This window comes from Ambystoma mexicanum, unplaced genomic scaffold, assembly GCF_040938575.1.
Source record: "Ambystoma mexicanum isolate Mex_15411 unplaced genomic scaffold, UKY_AmexF1_1 Mex_scaf89, whole genome shotgun sequence".
Classification (NCBI taxonomy): Eukaryota; Metazoa; Chordata; class Amphibia; order Caudata; family Ambystomatidae; genus Ambystoma; species Ambystoma mexicanum.
Window position 1 is genome coordinate 539,941 of NW_027182509.1, and position 19,139 is coordinate 559,079.

Here is a 19,139-nt window from a genome sequence, read left to right on the forward strand (position 1 = left end):
AGAAACCCCTGGGCTGCATGCTAAGCCCCTTTTCGGCTTCACTTTCCGAAACCTGCCCCAGCTTGCGATTCGTTTTTTTCTCACTTCTTGCCCCCATCTCCCACCTTGCCTCATGGTCTCCCCTCCTCTGCGCACCTGACAGTTTGCCTGCCCTTCCACTGCCTGTCTCCAGACTTTCCAAGGAGAAAAGGCAAAGCACTAAAGCGGGCCGGGCAACGGGTCAAGTTCCGCTTTCGGCGGCTAGCAGGAAGGTAGCGTGGCCGAGCGGTCTAAGGCGCTGGATTAAGGCTCCAGTCTCTTCGGAGGCGTGGGTTCAAATCCCACCGCTGCCACTTTTCCTGGCCTTGCATTTTAAAGAAGAACGTAACGTTGACCTCTTCCTTCATTAGTGCCACCTCTGTCGCAATGAGCAAGCGGATGGTATGCCACACCCTGCAGGAAAAAGGTTTCGCTTCTGACGTCTTGCTTTTCTGGACATCCAGTCTCAAGTTTCCCATCTGGAACGGCGCTCCCTGCTGCTTTGTGAAGGCTTGCAGCAAGAGCCTTCGAAACCCAGGAGCTCTTGCGTTGAGCTGTGACGCGTCCTGGGAAGACCTCCCGTTGCAGCGGAATGAGCCCCACTTCCAGGGCGTGCTGGTAGCAAATTTCCCACAGCCCACAGGGAGCAAACGATCCCAGGTGTGATGTATCACCAGGAGAGGCTGAGATGAGAGTAAGGGTTCACGCGTGTGCCCGGACCAAGGTTAATGATGGGATTAGAGCTAGGGTTAGATGCAGGGAAAGAGTGAGAGTTATAATTAGGGATAAAGCTAACAGGTGATCATTACTCGTCATGTAACATGATACAAAGGGTCAGAAGAGGAACTGATTCAGGGTTACAATTTGGACTTCGCAGACAACAGGAGCACTAAATGGTGCTGAGGGGGACTCAATAAAGCGGACCGGCCGCCTAAGGTAAGCAATTGTGCACAAATATTGTACGATGACTAGCGTTGCCGGTGCTTTTTTCTGAAAGAGTCAGTTCCTGGCACCCATTCCCTACTTGACTCAACCTAATCTTCAAGAATATTTGTCAAGAACTAAAAAAAATCCAAAAAAAGGTTTAACCTCCCCGTCGGGGTCTCCCGCGTGACAGGCGGGGATACTGACCACTATACTAACGAGGAGACGTGAGGGCATGAAATGAACAGCTGCTGATGTCTGCACAGCATCCAGCGACCACCTAGATGGCCTAGGGGGTCTCATTTTCCCCCGTCAAACGGCTTGCCCGATCTAAGGCTAATTTCTTTCTTTTTATCGGCACCAGGCTTAAAACTCAGTTTAAGGTGATCGTTCCGGGCTATGTTTGACTCCAGAGTTGAACCTGTCATCCCGCCTTTCCTCAGCAAATCAAGCTACCCATCTCAAGTCTCATGAGCTGAGGACGGCAAAGTCCCTGTGGGCTTAGGACAGTCAAAGAAACCCCTGGGCTGCATGCTAAGCCCCTTTTCGGCTTCACTTTCCGAAACCTGCCCCAGCTTGCGATTCGTTTTTTTCTCACTTCTTGCCCCCATCTCCCACCTTGCCTCATGGTCTCCCCTCCTCTGCGCACCTGACAGTTTGCCTGCCCTTCCACTGCCTGTCTCCAGACTTTCCAAGGAGAAAAGGCAAAGCACTAAAGCGGGCCGGGCAACGGGTCAAGTTCCGCTTTCGGCGGCTAGCAGGAAGGTAGCGTGGCCAAGCGGTCTAAGGCGCTGGGTTAAGGCTCCAGTCTCTTCGGAGGCGTGGGTTCAAATCCCACCGCTGCCACTTTTCCTGGCCTTGCATTTTAAAGAAGAACGTACCGTTGACCTCTTCCTTCATTAGTGCCACCTCTGTCGCAATGAGCAAGCGGATGGTATACCACACCCTGCAGGAAAAAGGTTTCGCTTCTGACGTCTTGCTTTTCTGGACATCCAGTCTCAAGTTTCCCATCTGGAACGGCGCTCCCTGCTGCTTTGTGAAGGCTTGCTGCAAGAGTCTTCGAAACCCAGGAGCTCTTGCGTTGAGCTGTGACGCGTCCTGGGAAGACCTCCCGTTGCAGCGGAATGAGCCCCACTTCCAGGGCGTGCTGGTAGCAAATTTCCCACAGCCCACAGGGAGCAAACGATCCCAGGTGTGATGTATCACCAGGAGAGGCTGAGATGAGAGTAAGGGTTCACGCGTGTGCCCGGACCAAGGTTAATGATGGGATTAGAGCTAGGGTTAGATGCAGGGAAAGAGTGAGAGTTATAATTAGGGATAAAGCTAACAGGTGATCATTACTCGTCATGTAACATGATACAAAGGGTCAGAAGAGGAACTGATTCAGGGTTACAATTTGGACTTCGCAGACAACAGGAGCACTAAATGGTGCTGAGGGGGACTCAATAAAGCGGACCGGCCGCCTAATGTAAGCAATTGTGCACAAATATTGTACGATGACTAGCGTTGCCGGTGCTTTTTTCTTAAAGAGTCAGTTCCTGGCACCCATTCCCTACTTGACTCAACCTAATCTTCAAGAATATTTGTCAAGAACTAAAAAAAATCCAGAAAAGGTTTAACCTCCCCGTCGCCCCGGTCTCCCGCGTGACAGGCGGGGATACTGACCACTATACTAACGAGGAGACGTGAGGGCACGAAATGAACAGCTGCTGATGTCTGCACAGCATCCAGCGACCACCTAGATGGCCTAGGGGTCTCATTTTCCCCCGTCAAACGGCTTGCCCGATCTAAGGCTAATTTCTTTCTTTTTATCGGCACCAGGCTTAAAACTCAGTTTAAGGTGATCGTTCCGGGCTATGTTTGACTCCAGAGTTGAACCTGTCATCCCGCCTTTCCTCAGCAAATCAAGCTACCCATCTCAAGTCTCATGAGCTGAGGACGGCAAAGTCCCTGTGGGCTTAGGACAGTCAAAGAAACCCCTGGGCTGCATGCTAAGCCCCTTTTCGGCTTCACTTTCCGAAACCTGCCCCAGCTTGCGATTCGTTTTTTTCTCACTTCTTGCCCCCATCTCCCACCTTGCCTCATGGTCTCCCCTCCTCTGCGCACCTGACAGTTTGCCTGCCCTTCCACTGCCTGTCTCCAGACTTTCCAAGGAGAAAAGGCAAAGCACTAAAGCGGGCCGGGCAACGGGTCAAGTTCCGCTTTCGGCGGCTAGCAGGAAGGTAGCGTGGCCGAGCGGTCTAAGGCGCTGGATTAAGGCTCCAGTCTCTTCGGAGGCGTGGGTTCAAATCCCACTGCTGCCACTTTTCCTGGCCTTGCATTTTAAAGAAGAACGTAACGTTGACCTCTTCCTTCATTAGTGCCACCTCTGTCGCAATGAGCAAGCGGATGGTATGCCACACCCTGCAGGAAAAAGGTTTCGCTTCTGACGTCTTGCTTTTCTGGACATCCAGCCTCAAGTTTCCCATCTGGAACGGCGCTCCCTGCTGCTTTGTGAAGGCTTGCTGCAAGAGCCTTCGAAACCCAGGAGCTCTTGCGTTGAGCTGTGACGCGTCCTGGGAAGACCTCCCGTTGCAGCGGAATGAGCCCCACTTCCAGGGCGTGCTGGTAGCAAATTTCCCACAGCCCACAGGGAGCAAACGATCCCAGGTGTGATGTATCACCAGGAGAGGCTGAGATGAGAGTAAGGGTTCACGCGTGTGCCCGGACCAAGGTTAATGATGGGATTAGAGCTAGGGTTAGATGCAGGGAAAGAGTGAGAGTTATAATTAGGGATAAAGCTAACAGGTGATCATTACTCGTCATGTAACATGATACAAAGGGTCAGAAGAGGAACTGATTCAGGGTTACAATTTGGACTTCGCAGACAACAGGAGCACTAAATGGTGCTGAGGGGGACTCAATAAAGCGGACCGGCCGCCTAATGTAAGCAATTGTGCACAAATATTGTACGATGACTAGCGTTGCCGGTGCTTTTTTCTGAAAGAGTCAGTTCCTGGCACCCATTCCCTACTTGACTCAACCTAATCTTCAAGAATATTTGTCAAGAACTAAAAAAAATCCAGAAAAGGTTTAACCTCCGCGCCCGGTCTCCCGCGTGACAGGCGGGGATACTGACCACTATACTAACGAGGAGACGTGAGGGCATGAAATGAACAGCTGCTGATGTCTGCACAGCATCCAGCGACCACCTAGATGGCCTAGGGGGTCTCATTTTCCCCCGTCAAACGGCTTGCCCGATCTAAGGCTAATTTCTTTCTTTTTATCGGCACCAGGCTTAAAACTCAGTTTAAGGTGATCGTTCCGGGCTATGTTTGACTCCAGAGTTGAACCTGTCATCCCGCCTTTCCTCAACAAATCAAGCTACCCATCTCAAGTCTCATGAGCTGAGGACGGCAAAGTCCCTGTGGGCTTAGGACAGTCAAAGAAACCCCTGGGCTGCATGCTAAGCCCCTTTTCGGCTTCACTTTCCGAAACCTGCCCCAGCTTGCGATTCGTTTTTTTCTCACTTCTTGCCCCCATCTCCCACCTTGCCTCATGGTCTCCCCTCCTCTGCGCACCTGACAGTTTGTCTGCCCTTCCACTGCCTGTCTCCAGACTTTCCAAGGAGAAAAGGCAAAGCACTAAAGCGGGCCGGGCAACGGGTCAAGTTCCGCTTTCGGTGGCTAGCAGGAAGGTAGCGTGGCCAAGCGGTCTAAGGCGCTGGATTAAGGCTCCAGTCTCTTCGGAGGCGTGGGTTCAAATCCCACCGCTGCCACTTTTCCTGGCCTTGCATTTTAAAGAAGAACGTAACGTTGACCTCTTCCTTCATTAGTGCCACCTCTGTCGCAATGAGCAAGCGGATGGTATGCCACACCCTGCAGGAAAAAGGTTTAGCTTCTGACGTCTTGCTTTTCTGGACATCCAGTCTCAAGTTTCCCATCTGGAACGGCGCTCCCTGCTGCTTTGTGAAGGCTTGCTGCAAGAGCCTTCAAAACCCAGGAGCTCTTGCGTTGAGCTGTGACACGTCCTGGGAAGACCTCCCGTTGCAGCGGAATGAGCCCCACTTCCAGGGCGTGCTGGTAGCAAATTTCCCACAGCCCACAGGGAGCAAACGATCCCAGGTGTGATGTATCACCAGGAGAGGCTGAGATGAGAGTAAGGGTTCACGCGTGTGCCCGGACCAAGGTTAATGATGGGATTAGAGCTAGGGTTAGATGCAGGGAAAGAGTGAGAGTTATAATTAGGGATAAAGCTAACAGGTGATCATTACTCGTCATGTAACATGATACAAAGGGTCAGAAGAGGAACTGATTCAGGGTTACAATTTGGACTTCGCAGACAACAGGAGCACTAAATGGTGCTGAGGGGGACTCAATAAAGCGGACCGGCCGCCTAATGTAAGCAATTGTGCACAAATATTGTACGATGACTAGCGTTGCCGGTGCTTTTTTCTTAAAGAGTCAGTTCCTGGCACCCATTCCCTACTTGACTCAACCTAATCTTCAAGAATATTTGTCAAGAACTAAAAAAAATCCAGAAAAGGTTTAACCTCCCCGTCGGGTCTCCCGCGTGACAGGCGGGGATACTGACCACTATACTAACGAGGAGACGTGAGGGCACGAAATGAACAGCTGCTGATGTCTGCACAGCATCCAGCGACCACCTAGATGGCCTAGGGGGTCTCATTTTCCCCCGTCAAACGGCTTGCCCGATCTAAGGCTAATTTCTTTCTTTTTATCGGCACCAGGCTTAAAACTCAGTTTAAGGTGATCGTTCCGGGCTATGTTTGACTCCAGAGTTGAACCTGTCATCCCGCCTTTCCTCAGCAAATCAAGCTACCCATCTCAAGTCTCATGAGCTGAGGACGGCAAAGTCCCTGTGGGCTTAGGACAGTCAAAGAAACCCCTGGGCTGCATGCTAAGCCCCTTTTCGGCTTCACTTTCCGAAACCTGCCCCAGCTTGCGATTCGTTTTTTTCTCACTTCTTGCCCCCATCTCCCACCTTGCCTCATGGTCTCCCCTCCTCTGCGCACCTGACAGTTTGCCTGCCCTTCCACTGCCTGTCTCCAGACTTTCCAAGGAGAAAAGGCAAAGCACTAAAGCGGGCCGGGCAACGGGTCAAGTTCCGCTTTCGGCGGCTAGCAGGAAGGTAGCGTGGCCGAGTGGTCTAAGGCGCTGGATTAAGGCTCCAGTCTCTTCGGAGGCGTGGGTTCAAATCCCACCGCTGCCACTTTTCCTGGCCTTGCATTTTAAAGAAGAACGTAACGTTGACCTCTTCCTTCATTAGTGCCACCTCTGTCGCAATGAGCAAGCGGATGGTATGCCACACCCTGCAGGAAAAAGGTTTCGCTTCTGACGTCTTGCTTTTCTGGACATCCAGTCTCAAGTTTCCCATCTGGAACGGCGCTCCCTGCTGCTTTGTGAAGGCTTGCTGCAAGAGCCTTCGAAACCCAGGAGCTCTTGCGTTGAGCTGTGACGCGTCCTGGGAAGACCTCCCGTTGCAGCGGAATGAGCCCCACTTCCAGGGCGTGCTGGTAGCAAATTTCCCACAGCCCACAGGGAGCAAACGATCCCAGGTGTGATGTATCACCAGGAGAGGCTGAGATGAGAGTAAGGGTTCACGCGTGTGCCCGGACCAAGGTTAATGATGGGATTAGAGCTAGGGTTAGATGCAGGGAAAGAGTGAGAGTTATAATTAGGGATAAAGCTAACAGGTGATCATTACTCGTCATGTAACATGATACAAAGGGTCAGAAGAGGAACTGATTCAGGGTTACAATTTGGACTTCGCAGACAACAGGAGCACTAAATGGTGCTGAGGGGGACTCAATAAAGCGGACCGGCCGCCTAATGTAAGCAATTGTGCACAAATATTGTACGATGACTAGCGTTGCCGGTGCTTTTTTCTTAAAGAGTCAGTTCCTGGCACCCATTCCCTACTTGACTCAACCTAATCTTCAAGAATATTTGTCAAGAACTAAAAAAAATCCAGAAAAGGTTTAACCTCCCCGTCGCCCCGGTCTCCCGCGTGACAGGCGGGGATACTGACCACTATACTAACGAGGAGACGTGAGGGCACGAAATGAACAGCTGCTGATGTCTGCACAGCATCCAGCGACCACCTAGATGGCCTAGGGGGTCTCATTTTCCCCCGTCAAACGGCTTGCCCGATCTAAGGCTAATTTCTTTCTTTTTATCGGCACCAGGCTTAAAACTCAGTTTAAGGTGATCGTTCCGGGCTATGTTTGACTCCAGAGTTGAACCTGTCATCCCGCCTTTCCTCAGCAAATCAAGCTACCCATCTCAAGTCTCATGAGCTGAGGACGGCAAAGTCCCTGTGGGCTTAGGACAGTCAAAGAAACCCCTGGGCTGCATGCTAAGCCCCTTTTCGGCTTCACTTTCCGAAACCTGCCCCAGCTTGCGATTCGTTTTTTTCTCACTTCTTGCCCCCATCTCCCACCTTGCCTCATGGTCTCCCCTCCTCTGCGCACCTGACAGTTTGCCTGCCCTTCCACTGCCTGTCTCCAGACTTTCCAAGGAGAAAAGGCAAAGCACTAAAGCGGGCCGGGCAACGGGTCAAGTTCCGCTTTCGGCGGCTAGCAGGAAGGTAGCGTGGCCGGCGCTGGATTAAGGCTCCAGTCTCTTCGGAGGCGTGGGTTCAAATCCCACCGCTGCCACTTTTCCTGGCCTTGCATTTTAAAGAAGAACGTAACGTTGACCTCTTCCTTCATTAGTGCCACCTCTGTCGCAATGAGCAAGCGGATGGTATGCCACACCCTGCAGGAAAAAGGTTTCGCTTCTGACGTCTTGCTTTTCTGGACATCCAGTCTCAAGTTTCCCATCTTGAACGGCGCTCCCTGCTGCTTTGTGAAGGCTTGCTGCAAGAGCCTTCGAAACCCAGGAGCTCTTGCGTTGAGCTGTGACGCGTCCTGGGAAGACCTCCCGTTGCAGCGGAATGAGCCCCACTTCCAGGGCGTGCTGGTAGCAAATTTCCCACAGCCCACAGGGAGCAAACGATCCCAGGTGTGATGTATCACCAGGAGAGGCTGAGATGAGAGTAAGGGTTCACGCGTGTGCCCGGACCAAGGTTAATGATGGGATTAGAGCTAGGTTAGATGCAGGGAAAGAGTGAGAGTTATAATTAGGGATAAAGCTAACAGGTGATCATTACTCGTCATGTAACATGATACAAAGGGTCACAAGAGGAACTGATTCAGGGTTACAATTTGGACTTCGCAGACAACAGGAGCACTAAATGGTGCTGAGGGGGACTCAATAAAGCGGACCGGCCGCCTAATGTAAGCAATTGTGCACAAATATTGTACGATGACTAGCGTTGCCGGTGCTTTTTTCTGAAAGAGTCAGTTCCTGTCACCCATTCCCTACTTGACTCAACCTAATCTTCAAGAATATTTGTCAAGAACTAAAAAAAATCCAGAAAAGGTTTAACCTCGGTCTCCCGCGTGACAGGCGGGGATACTGACCACTATACTAACGAGGAGACGTGAGGGCATGAAATGAACAGCTGCTGATGTCTGCACAGCATCCAGCGACCACCTAGATGGCCTAGGGGGTCTCATTTTCCCCCGTCAAACGGCTTGCCCGATCTAAGGCTAATTTCTTTCTTTTTATCGGCACCAGGCTTAAAACTCAGTTTAAGGTGATCGTTCCGGGCTATGTTTGACTCCAGAGTTGAACCTGTCATCCCGCCTTTCCTCAGCAAATCAAGCTACCCATCTCAAGTCTCATGAGCTGAGGACGGCAAAGTCCCTGTGGGCTTAGGACAGTCAAAGAAACCCCTGGGCTGCATGCTAAGCCCCTTTTCGGCTTCACTTTCCGAAACCTGCCCCAGCTTGCGATTCGTTTTTTTCTCACTTCTTGCCCCCATCTCCCACCTTGCCTCATGGTCTCCCCTCCTCTGCGCACCTGACAGTTTGCCTGCCCTTCCACTGCCTGTCTCCAGACTTTCCAAGGAGAAAAGGCAAAGCACTAAAGCGGGCCGGGCAACGGGTCAAGTTCCGCTTTCGGCGGCTAGCAGGAAGGTAGCGTGGCGGAGCGGTCTAAGGCGCTGGATTAAGGCTCCAGTCTCTTCGGAGGCGTGGGTTCAAATCCCACCGCTGCCACTTTTCCTGGCCTTGCATTTTAAAGAAGAACGTAACGTTGACCTCTTCCTTCATTAGTGCCACCTCTGTCGCAATGAGCAAGCGGATGGTATGCCACACCCTGCAGGAAAAAGGTTTCGCTTCTGACGTCTTGCTTTTCTGGACATCCAGTCTCAAGTTTCCCATCTGGAACGGCGCTCCCTGCTGCTTTGTGAAGGCTTGCTGCAAGAGCCTTCGAAACCCAGGAGCTCTTGCGTTGAGCTGTGACGTGTCCTGGGAAGACCTCCCGTTGCAGCGGAATGAGCCCCACTTCCAGGGCGTGCTGGTAGCAAATTTCCCACAGCCCACAGGGAGCAAACGATCCCAGGTGTGATGTATCACCAGGAGAGGCTGAGATGAGAGTAAGGGTTCACGCGTGTGCCCGGACCAAGGTTAATGATGGGATTAGAGCTAGGGTTAGATGCAGGGAAAGAGTGAGAGTTATAATTAGGGATAAAGCTAACAGGTGATCATTACTCGTCATGTAACATGATACAAAGGGTCAGAAGAGGAACTGATTCAGGGTTACAATTTGGACTTCGCAGACAACAGGAGCACTAAATGGTGCTGAGGGGGACTCAATAAAGCGGACCGGCCGCCTAATGTAAGCAATTGTGCACAAATATTGTACGATGACTAGCGTTGCCGGTGCTTTTTTCTTAAAGAGTCAGTTCCTGGCACCCATTCCCTACTTGACTCAACCTAATCTTCAAGAATATTTGTCAAGAACTAAAAAAAATCCAGAAAAGGTTTAACCTCCCCGTCGGGTCTCCCGCGTGACAGGCGGGGATACTGACCACTATACTAACGAGGAGACGTGAGGGCACGAAATGAACAGCTGCTGATGTCTGCACAGCATCCAGCGACCACCTAGATGGCCTAGGGGGTCTCATTTTCCCCCGTCAAACGGCTTGCCCGATCTAAGGCTAATTTCTTTCTTTTTATCGGCACCAGGCTTAAAACTCAGTTTAAGGTGATCGTTCCGGGCTATGTTTGACTCCAGAGTTGAACCTGTCATCCCGCCTTTCCTCAGCAAATCAAGCTACCCATCTCAAGTCTCAGGAGCTGAGGACGGCAAAGTCCCTGTGGGCTTAGGACAGTCAAAGAAACCCCTGGGCTGCATGCTAAGCCCCTTTTCGGCTTCACTTTCCGAAACCTGCCCCAGCTTGCGATTCGTTTTTTTCTCACTTCTTGCCCCCATCTCCCACCTTGCCTCATGGTCTCCCCTCCTCTGCGCACCTGACAGTTTGCCTGCCCTTCCACTGCCTGTCTCCAGACTTTCCAAGGAGAAAAGGCAAAGCACTAAAGCGGGCCGGGCAACGGGTCAAGTTCCGCTTTCGGCGGCTAGCAGGAAGGTAGCGTGGCCGAGCGGTCTAAGGCGCTGGATTAAGGCTCCAGTCTCTTCGGAGGCGTGGGTTCAAATCCCACCGCTGCCACTTTTCCTGGCCTTGCATTTTAAAGAAGAACGTAACGTTGACCTCTTCCTTCATTAGTGTCACCTCTGTCGCAATGAGCAAGCGGATGGTATGCCACACCCTGCAGGAAAAAGGTTTCGCTTCTGACGTCTTGCTTTTCTGGACATCCAGTCTCAAGTTTCCCATCTGGAACGGCGCTCCCTGCTGCTTTGTGAAGGCTTGCTGCAAGAGCCTTCGAAACCCAGGAGCTCTTGCGTTGAGCTGTGACGCGTCCTGGGAAGACCTCCCGTTGCAGCGGAATGAGCCCCACTTCCAGGGCGTGCTGGTAGCAAATTTCCCACAGCCCACAGGGAGCAAACGATCCCAGGTGTGATGTATCACCAGGAGAGGCTGAGATGAGAGTAAGGGTTCACGCGTGTGCCCGGACCAAGGTTAATGATGGGATTAGAGCTAGGGTTAGATGCAGGGAAAGAGTGAGAGTTATAATTAGGGATAAAGCTAACAGGTGATCATTACTCGTCATGTAACATGATACAAAGGGTCAGAAGAGGAACTGATTCAGGGTTACAATTTGGACTTCGCAGACAACAGGAGCACTAAATGGTGCTGAGGGGGACTCAATAAAGCGGACCGGCCGCCTAATGTAAGCAATTGTGCACAAATATTGTACGATGACTAGCGTTGCCGGTGCTTTTTTCTTAAAGAGTCAGTTCCTGGCACCCATTCCCTACTTGACTCAACCTAATCTTCAAGAATATTTGTCAAGAACTAAAAAAAATCCAGAAAAGGTTTAACCTCCCCGTCGCCCCGGTCTCCCGCGTGACAGGCGGGGATACTGACCACTATACTAACGAGGAGACGTGAGGGCACGAAATGAACAGCTGCTGATGTCTGCACAGCATCCAGCGACCACCTAGATGGCCTAGGGGGTCTCATTTTCCCCCGTCAAACGGCTTGCCCGATCTAAGGCTAATTTCTTTCTTTTTATCGGCACCAGGCTTAAAACTCAGTTTAAGGTGATCGTTCCGGGCTATGTTTGACTCCAGAGTTGAACCTGTCATCCCGCCTTTCCTCAGCAAATCAAGCTACCCATCTCAAGTCTCATGAGCTGAGGACGGCAAAGTCCCTGTGGGCTTAGGACAGTCAAAGAAACCCCTGGGCTGCATGCTAAGCCCCTTTTCGGCTTCACTTTCCGAAACCTGCCCCAGATTGCGATTCGTTTTTTTCTCACTTCTTGCCCCCATCTCCCACCTTGCCTCATGGTCTCCCCTCCTCTGCGCACCTGACAGTTTGCCTGCCCTTCCACTGCCTGTCTCCAGACTTTCCAAGGAGAAAAGGCAAAGCACTAAAGCGGGCCGGGCAACGGGTCAAGTTCCGCTTTCGGCGGCTAGCAGGAAGGTAGCGTGGCCGGCGCTGGATTAAGGCTCCAGTCTCTTCGGAGGCGTGGGTTCAAATCCCACCGCTGCCACTTTTCCTGGCCTTGCATTTTAAAGAAGAACGTAACGTTGACCTCTTCCTTCATTAGTGCCACCTCTGTCGCAATGAGCAAGCGGATGGTATGCCACACCCTGCAGGAAAAAGGTTTCGCTTCTGACGTCTTGCTTTTCTGGACATCCAGTCTCAAGTTTCCCATCTTGAACGGCGCTCCCTGCTGCTTTGTGAAGGCTTGCTGCAAGAGCCTTCGAAACCCAGGAGCTCTTGCGTTGAGCTGTGACGCGTCCTGGGAAGACCTCCCGTTGCAGCGGAATGAGCCCCACTTCCAGGGCGTGCTGGTAGCAAATTTCCCACAGCCCACAGGGAGCAAACGATCCCAGGTGTGATGTATCACCAGGAGAGGCTGAGATGAGAGTAAGGGTTCACGCGTGTGCCCGGACCAAGGTTAATGATGGGATTAGAGCTAGGTTAGATGCAGGGAAAGAGTGAGAGTTATAATTAGGGATAAAGCTAACAGGTGATCATTACTCGTCATGTAACATGATACAAAGGGTCACAAGAGGAACTGATTCAGGGTTACAATTTGGACTTCGCAGACAACAGGAGCACTAAATGGTGCTGAGGGGGACTCAATAAAGCGGACCGGCCGCCTAATGTAAGCAATTGTGCACAAATATTGTACGATGACTAGCGTTGCCGGTGCTTTTTTCTGAAAGAGTCAGTTCCTGTCACCCATTCCCTACTTGACTCAACCTAATCTTCAAGAATATTTGTCAAGAACTAAAAAAAATCCAGAAAAGGTTTAACCTCGGTCTCCCGCGTGACAGGCGGGGATACTGACCACTATACTAACGAGGAGACGTGAGGGCATGAAATGAACAGCTGCTGATGTCTGCACAGCATCCAGCGACCACCTAGATGGCCTAGGGGGTCTCATTTTCCCCCGTCAAACGGCTTGCCCGATCTAAGGCTAATTTCTTTCTTTTTATCGGCACCAGGCTTAAAACTCAGTTTAAGGTGATCGTTCCGGGCTATGTTTGACTCCAGAGTTGAACCTGTCATCCCGCCTTTCCTCAGCAAATCAAGCTACCCATCTCAAGTCTCATGAGCTGAGGACGGCAAAGTCCCTGTGGGCTTAGGACAGTCAAAGAAACCCCTGGGCTGCATGCTAAGCCCCTTTTCGGCTTCACTTTCCGAAACCTGCCCCAGCTTGCGATTCGTTTTTTTCTCACTTCTTGCCCCCATCTCCCACCTTGCCTCATGGTCTCCCCTCCTCTGCGCACCTGACAGTTTGCCTGCCCTTCCACTGCCTGTCTCCAGACTTTCCAAGGAGAAAAGGCAAAGCACTAAAGCGGGCCGGGCAACGGGTCAAGTTCCGCTTTCGGCGGCTAGCAGGAAGGTAGCGTGGCGGAGCGGTCTAAGGCGCTGGATTAAGGCTCCAGTCTCTTCGGAGGCGTGGGTTCCAATCCCACCGCTGCCACTTTTCCTGGCCTTGCATTTTAAAGAAGAACGTAACGTTGACCTCTTCCTTCATTAGTGCCACCTCTGTCGCAATGAGCAAGCGGATGGTATGCCACACCCTGCAGGAAAAAGGTTTCGCTTCTGACGTCTTGCTTTTCTGGACATCCAGTCTCAAGTTTCCCATCTGGAACGGCGCTCCCTGCTGCTTTGTGAAGGCTTGCTGCAAGAGCCTTCGAAACCCAGGAGCTCTTGCGTTGAGCTGTGACGTGTCCTGGGAAGACCTCCCGTTGCAGCGGAATGAGCCCCACTTCCAGGGCGTGCTGGTAGCAAATTTCCCACAGCCCACAGGGAGCAAACGATCCCAGGTGTGATGTATCACCAGGAGAGGCTGAGATGAGAGTAAGGGTTCACGCGTGTGCCCGGACCAAGGTTAATGATGGGATTAGAGCTAGGGTTAGATGCAGGGAAAGAGTGAGAGTTATAATTAGGGATAAAGCTAACAGGTGATCATTACTCGTCATGTAACATGATACAAAGGGTCAGAAGAGGAACTGATTCAGGGTTACAATTTGGACTTCGCAGACAACAGGAGCACTAAATGGTGCTGAGGGGGACTCAATAAAGCGGACCGGCCGCCTAATGTAAGCAATTGTGCACAAATATTGTACGATGACTAGCGTTGCCGGTGCTTTTTTCTGAAAGAGTCAGTTCCTGGCACCCATTCCCTACTTGACTCAACCTAATCTTCAAGAATATTTGTCAAGAACTAAAAAAAATCCAGAAAAGGTTTAACCTCCCCGCCCGGTCTCCCGCGTGACAGGCGGGGATACTGACCACTATACTAACGAGGAGACGTGAGGGCATGAAATGAACAGCTGCTGATGTCTGCACAGCATCCAGCGACCACCTAGATGGCCTAGGGGGTCTCATTTTCCCCCGTCAAACGGCTTGCCCGATCTAAGGCTAATTTCTTTCTTTTTATCGGCACCAGGCTTAAAACTCAGTTTAAGGTGATCGTTCCGGGCTATGTTTGACTCCAGAGTTGAACCTGTCATCCCGCCTTTCCTCAGCAAATCAAGCTACCCATCTCAAGTCTCATGAGCTGAGGACGGCAAAGTCCCTGTGGGCTTAGGACAGTCAAAGAAACCCCTGGGCTGCATGCTAAGCCCCTTTTCGGCTTCACTTTCCGAAACCTGCCCCAGCTTGCGATTCGTTTTTTTCTCACTTCTTGCCCCCATCTCCCACCTTGCCACATGGTCTCCCCTCCTCTGCGCACCTGACAGTTTGTCTGCCCTTCCACTGCCTGTCTCCAGACTTTCCAAGGAGAAAAGGCAAAGCACTAAAGCGGGCCGGGCAACGGGTCAAGTTCCGCTTTCGGCGGCTAGCAGGAAGGTAGCGTGGCCAAGCGGTCTAAGGCGCTGGATTAAGGCTCCAGTCTCTTCGGAGGCGTGGGTTCAAATCCCACCGCTGCCACTTTTCCTGGCCTTGCATTTTAAAGAAGAACGTAACGTTGACCTCTTCCTTCATTAGTGCCACCTCTGTCGCAATGAGCAAGCGGATGGTATGCCACACCCTGCAGGAAAAAGGTTTCGCTTCTGACGTCTTGCTTTTCTGGACATCCAGTCTCAAGTTTCCCATCTGGAACGGCGCTCCCTGCTGCTTTGTGAAGGCTTGCTGCAAGAGCCTTCGAAACCCAGGAGCTCTTGCGTTGAGCTGTGACACGTCCTGGGAAGACCTCCCGTTGCAGCGGAATGAGCCCCACTTCCAGGGCGTGCTGGTAGCAAATTTCCCACAGCCCACAGGGAGCAAACGATCCCAGGTGTGATGTATCACCAGGAGTGGCTGAGATGAGAGTAAGGGTTCACGCGTGTGCCCGGACCAAGGTTAATGATGGGATTAGAGCTAGGGTTAGATGCAGGGAAAGAGTGAGAGTTATAATTAGGGATAAAGCTAACAGGTGATCATTACTCGTCATGTAACATGATACAAAGGGTCAGAAGAGGAACTGATTCAGGGTTACAATTTGGACTTCGCAGACAACAGGAGCACTAAATGGTGCTGAGGGGGACTCAATAAAGCGGACCGGCCGCCTAATGTAAGCAATTGTGCACAAATATTGTACGATGACTAGCGTTGCCGGTGCTTTTTTCTTAAAGAGTCAGTTCCTGGCACCCATTCCCTACTTGACTCAACCTAATCTTCAAGAATATTTGTCAAGAACTAAAAAAAATCCAGAAAAGGTTTAACCTCCCCGTCGGAACCCCGGTCTCCCGCGTGACAGGCGGGGATACTGACCACTATACTAACGAGGAGACGTGAGGGCACGAAATGAACAGCTGCTGATGTCTGCACAGCATCCAGCGACCACCTAGATGGCCTAGGGGGTCTCATTTTCCCCCGTCAAACGGCTTGCCCGATCTAAGGCTAATTTCTTTCTTTTTATCGGCACCAGGCTTAAAACTCAGTTTAAGGTGATCGTTCCGGGCTATGTTTGACTCCAGAGTTGAACCTGTCATCCCGCCTTTCCTCAGCAAATCAAGCTACCCATCTCAAGTCTCATGAGCTGAGGACGGCAAAGTCCCTGTGGGCTTAGGACAGTCAAAGAAACCCCTGGGCTGCATGCTAAGCCCCTTTTCGGCTTCACTTTCCGAAACCTGCCCCAGCTTGCGATTCGTTTTTTTCTCACTTCTTGCCCCTGTTGCCTAGGGATCTAGGCCCAAATGAAGGACGCACACACGGAGAGATAAGAGGAACTTCTTTATTCTTTCACAACCAAACTGGAACTGCCACTCGCAGCGCACGTGCCCCATAACCCCCTTGCCCAGTCAAACTCCGCCTTTCCAACGGAGGGGGCTCACGAGCGTTAACCCCTTGAGTCCCGGGTAACACTACCCCCGGACAATATGTCCAAACATCAACTTGACACGCTGTGTCTCAACAAATAACTCAACACTCTTCAACAAGTCTCATCGGCTTCTTTATGAGCCGTCTCGGCCTCTCACCTCGAGTCCCCAGATCAGGCTCCTCTTCAATCACTTCACTCTGGGCCATGTCCCGGGGGTCCCCTTCCGGGGGAAACCACTCATCATCCCTCGGCATCCGTGGTTCCGGTGAAAGTGCCCTTTGGGTTCCTTCCGTGGGCTCTCTCCTTGTATATGGCCTGAACTGCTGACAGTTTCTGGTGATGGTCCTGTTCTCATCTTCCGCCGTCACCATCGTGCCTTTCATGGCAACAATCCTCATGGGGCTTGGAGCAAACCGCGGGTCTGTCTTCCTGCTTGCCGGCTGCTGTACCAGGACTTCGTCTCCCACCTGGAGCTCCGGCAGCACCGCTCCTCTTCGTGCATCGGTGCGACGCCTCGCAACCTCTTTTGCCACCGCATCTCTCTGGAGCAGATCTTGGTCGGCCGGCTCAGCCTGCACCGTACTCCTCGGGATGCGAGTTCGCACCACATATCTGAACATGAGCTCTGCAGGCGTCTTATTTGTGACCTCGTGAGGAGTGTTCCTGTAGTCTCTTAACAAGCGGCATAGCGCTTGGTGTGTATCAACGGCGTCCAGCCGTGCCCTCTGAATGGTCTTCTTAATCGATCCCATAAATCGCTCCGCCATTCCATTAGCCTGGGGGTGACGTGGTGTGATCTTCATGTGCCTGAACCCCAGGTGCTCTGCCAATGTCCCAAATTCGTGTCCACAGAACGGTGGTCCGTTGTCGGATTTGACCCACTTGGGGATCCCCCACTCACTAAAGACCTCTTCTATCGTTGCCGCAACTTGAGAGAACGCTGTGGAACTGACTCTCTTGGCAATCGGGAATCTTGAGTGTTCATCCACGAAGAGCAGAATGTAGTCGCCCGCTTCAGTGGGCCCGTAAAAATCCATGGCTACTCGTTCCCATGGGTGCTCAGGTATTTGAGTGTGTTGGAGCGGGGGTGGACGTTCTGCAGGGGCTGTGCACTGACAGGCGTGGCAGTTCTTCACCCACTCGTCCACAGCTGCGTCCAGGAAGGGGAACCACACATGGCATCTGAGCTGCTTCTTTGTGTTCTCCGCTCCCCTGTGACCTTCGTGCGCTATGCTGACCACCTCGCTCCTGAGTGTGGCAGGGATGACGATCCTGCACCCTCTGAGCAGAATGTTATCGTCCTTTACCGCCAGTTCACCATGGACCCTGGCTAGCCGTTCGATTTCTTGCTTGTTCACGCCCGGGTGAGCTAGGGTGGCTCTCTGGTGATCTTTCCACTTGTTGGCCGTCGTGAGGCTGATCGCCAGGGCTGTCGTGGGATCGGCTGCCGATGCGGCCGCTACCCTTTCAAGTGATAGTGCCGGGGGCAGCGCCTGAGCCGCCACATATTGCACATACGCAACGTCACCCTTCCGTGCCAGCGGGGCCCCTACTGGGTGTCGGGAGAGGTAGTCAGCGGGGTTAAGGTCGCCCCCCGGGCGGTGTACGATATCGTAATCATATTCCTGGAGGCGGATGCCCCACCTCTCGATCCTCGGTGGCATCTTGGTATGCGGGTTCCCAAACAATGAGAGGAGTGCCTGATGATCGGTGATCAGCGTAAACTTCTTTCCGATTATAAAGTTATGAAAATGCTCACACGCCCAGACGGCTGCCAAGCTCTCCTTCTCGGCTTGGGAGTAGGCTAGTTCAGGTGTTGATAGCGCTCGGCTCGCGTATGCAATCACGTGTCTGGGGTTAACATCCGCGCCACTGGTTTGGGCCAGAATGGCGCCGAGGCCTACGGGGCTGGCGTCGACTACCACCTCGGTGTGCCACTGTGGGTTAAAATATGCGAGGCGATGAGCCTCGGCGAGGGCTTGCTTGATGTCCGCGAAAGCCTGTTGGCAGGCCTGTGTCCATTCAAACGGCGACTCCTTCTGTAGCAGTTTCCTCAGCGGGTCTGTGATGGAGGCATAGTGGGGGATGTACCTCGCACAGTATCCTGCCATGCCAAGGAACGAGCGGACGTCCGCCACTTGTCGGGGCTCGGCGAGGTTGGTGATCGTCTCGACCTTCTCAGGGTCAGGCAGCATGCCGTCCTTGGAGAAGATATGTCCAAAGAACTTGAGTTTTGTTCTGCTGAACCGGCATTTTGATATGTTGAGCGTGAGGCCGGCACTCTGAAGGGCTTCGCATGTGTCGTGTAGAGCCCTGTCATGGGATTCCTTGGACGATCCAAAGACGAGAATGTCGTCGCTGTAATTGAGAGCCCCCTTGATAGGTCGGATGATCTGGCGTATAGTTTCCTGGAAGATCTCAGCGGCAGATGAGATTCCAAAGTTCAGCCTCCGGTATCTAAAGAGCCCATCGTGTGTCGCAAACGTGGTTATGGGCCGGGAATCAGGGTGGAGCTCCAGCTGATGGTATCCCTGATTTAAGTCCAGTTTGGAGAACATTTGGGCACTGTTCAGCAGCACAATCATGTCCTCAATACATGGTCCCGGGTGTCGCTCCCGTTGAATCGCCGTGTTGGCCACCCGCATGTCCACACACAAGCGGATCTTACCCCCTTCCTTGGGTACCACCACAAGGGGGGACACCCACGGCGTCGGCCCCGTCGCCGGTTCAATAATGTCGTCGCGGAGCAGTTGCTGGAGCGCCTCCGAAACTGTCTCCTGAAGGTGGAATCCGACCCTTCTGGGATGTTGCGGCACTGGACGCACGTTGGGGTCAATGTGGAGCCGGATGGGGGGTCCCTGTAGTTTTCCTAGCCCCACGCAGAGCTTGGGGAAGGCCTCCGCGATGTCTTCTTGTGAGA

General features: G+C 52.4%; 3 non-coding genes across 3 annotated transcripts; all 3 read left to right on the forward strand.

Moving 5' to 3' along the window:
• Positions 1 to 250: 250 nt before the first annotated feature.
• Positions 251 to 332, forward strand: TRNAL-AAG (transfer RNA leucine (anticodon AAG)). Its single transcript has one exon. It is a non-coding gene; the product is annotated as a tRNA-Leu (tRNA).
• Positions 333 to 6,071: 5,739 nt separating this feature from the next.
• Positions 6,072 to 6,153, forward strand: TRNAL-AAG (transfer RNA leucine (anticodon AAG)). The gene has a single exon. It is a non-coding gene; the product is annotated as a tRNA-Leu (tRNA).
• A 4,265-nt stretch (positions 6,154 to 10,418) lies between these two features.
• On the forward strand, positions 10,419 to 10,500 carry TRNAL-AAG (transfer RNA leucine (anticodon AAG)). The gene has a single exon. It is a non-coding gene; the product is annotated as a tRNA-Leu (tRNA).
• The last annotated feature ends 8,639 nt before the right edge of the window (positions 10,501 to 19,139 follow it).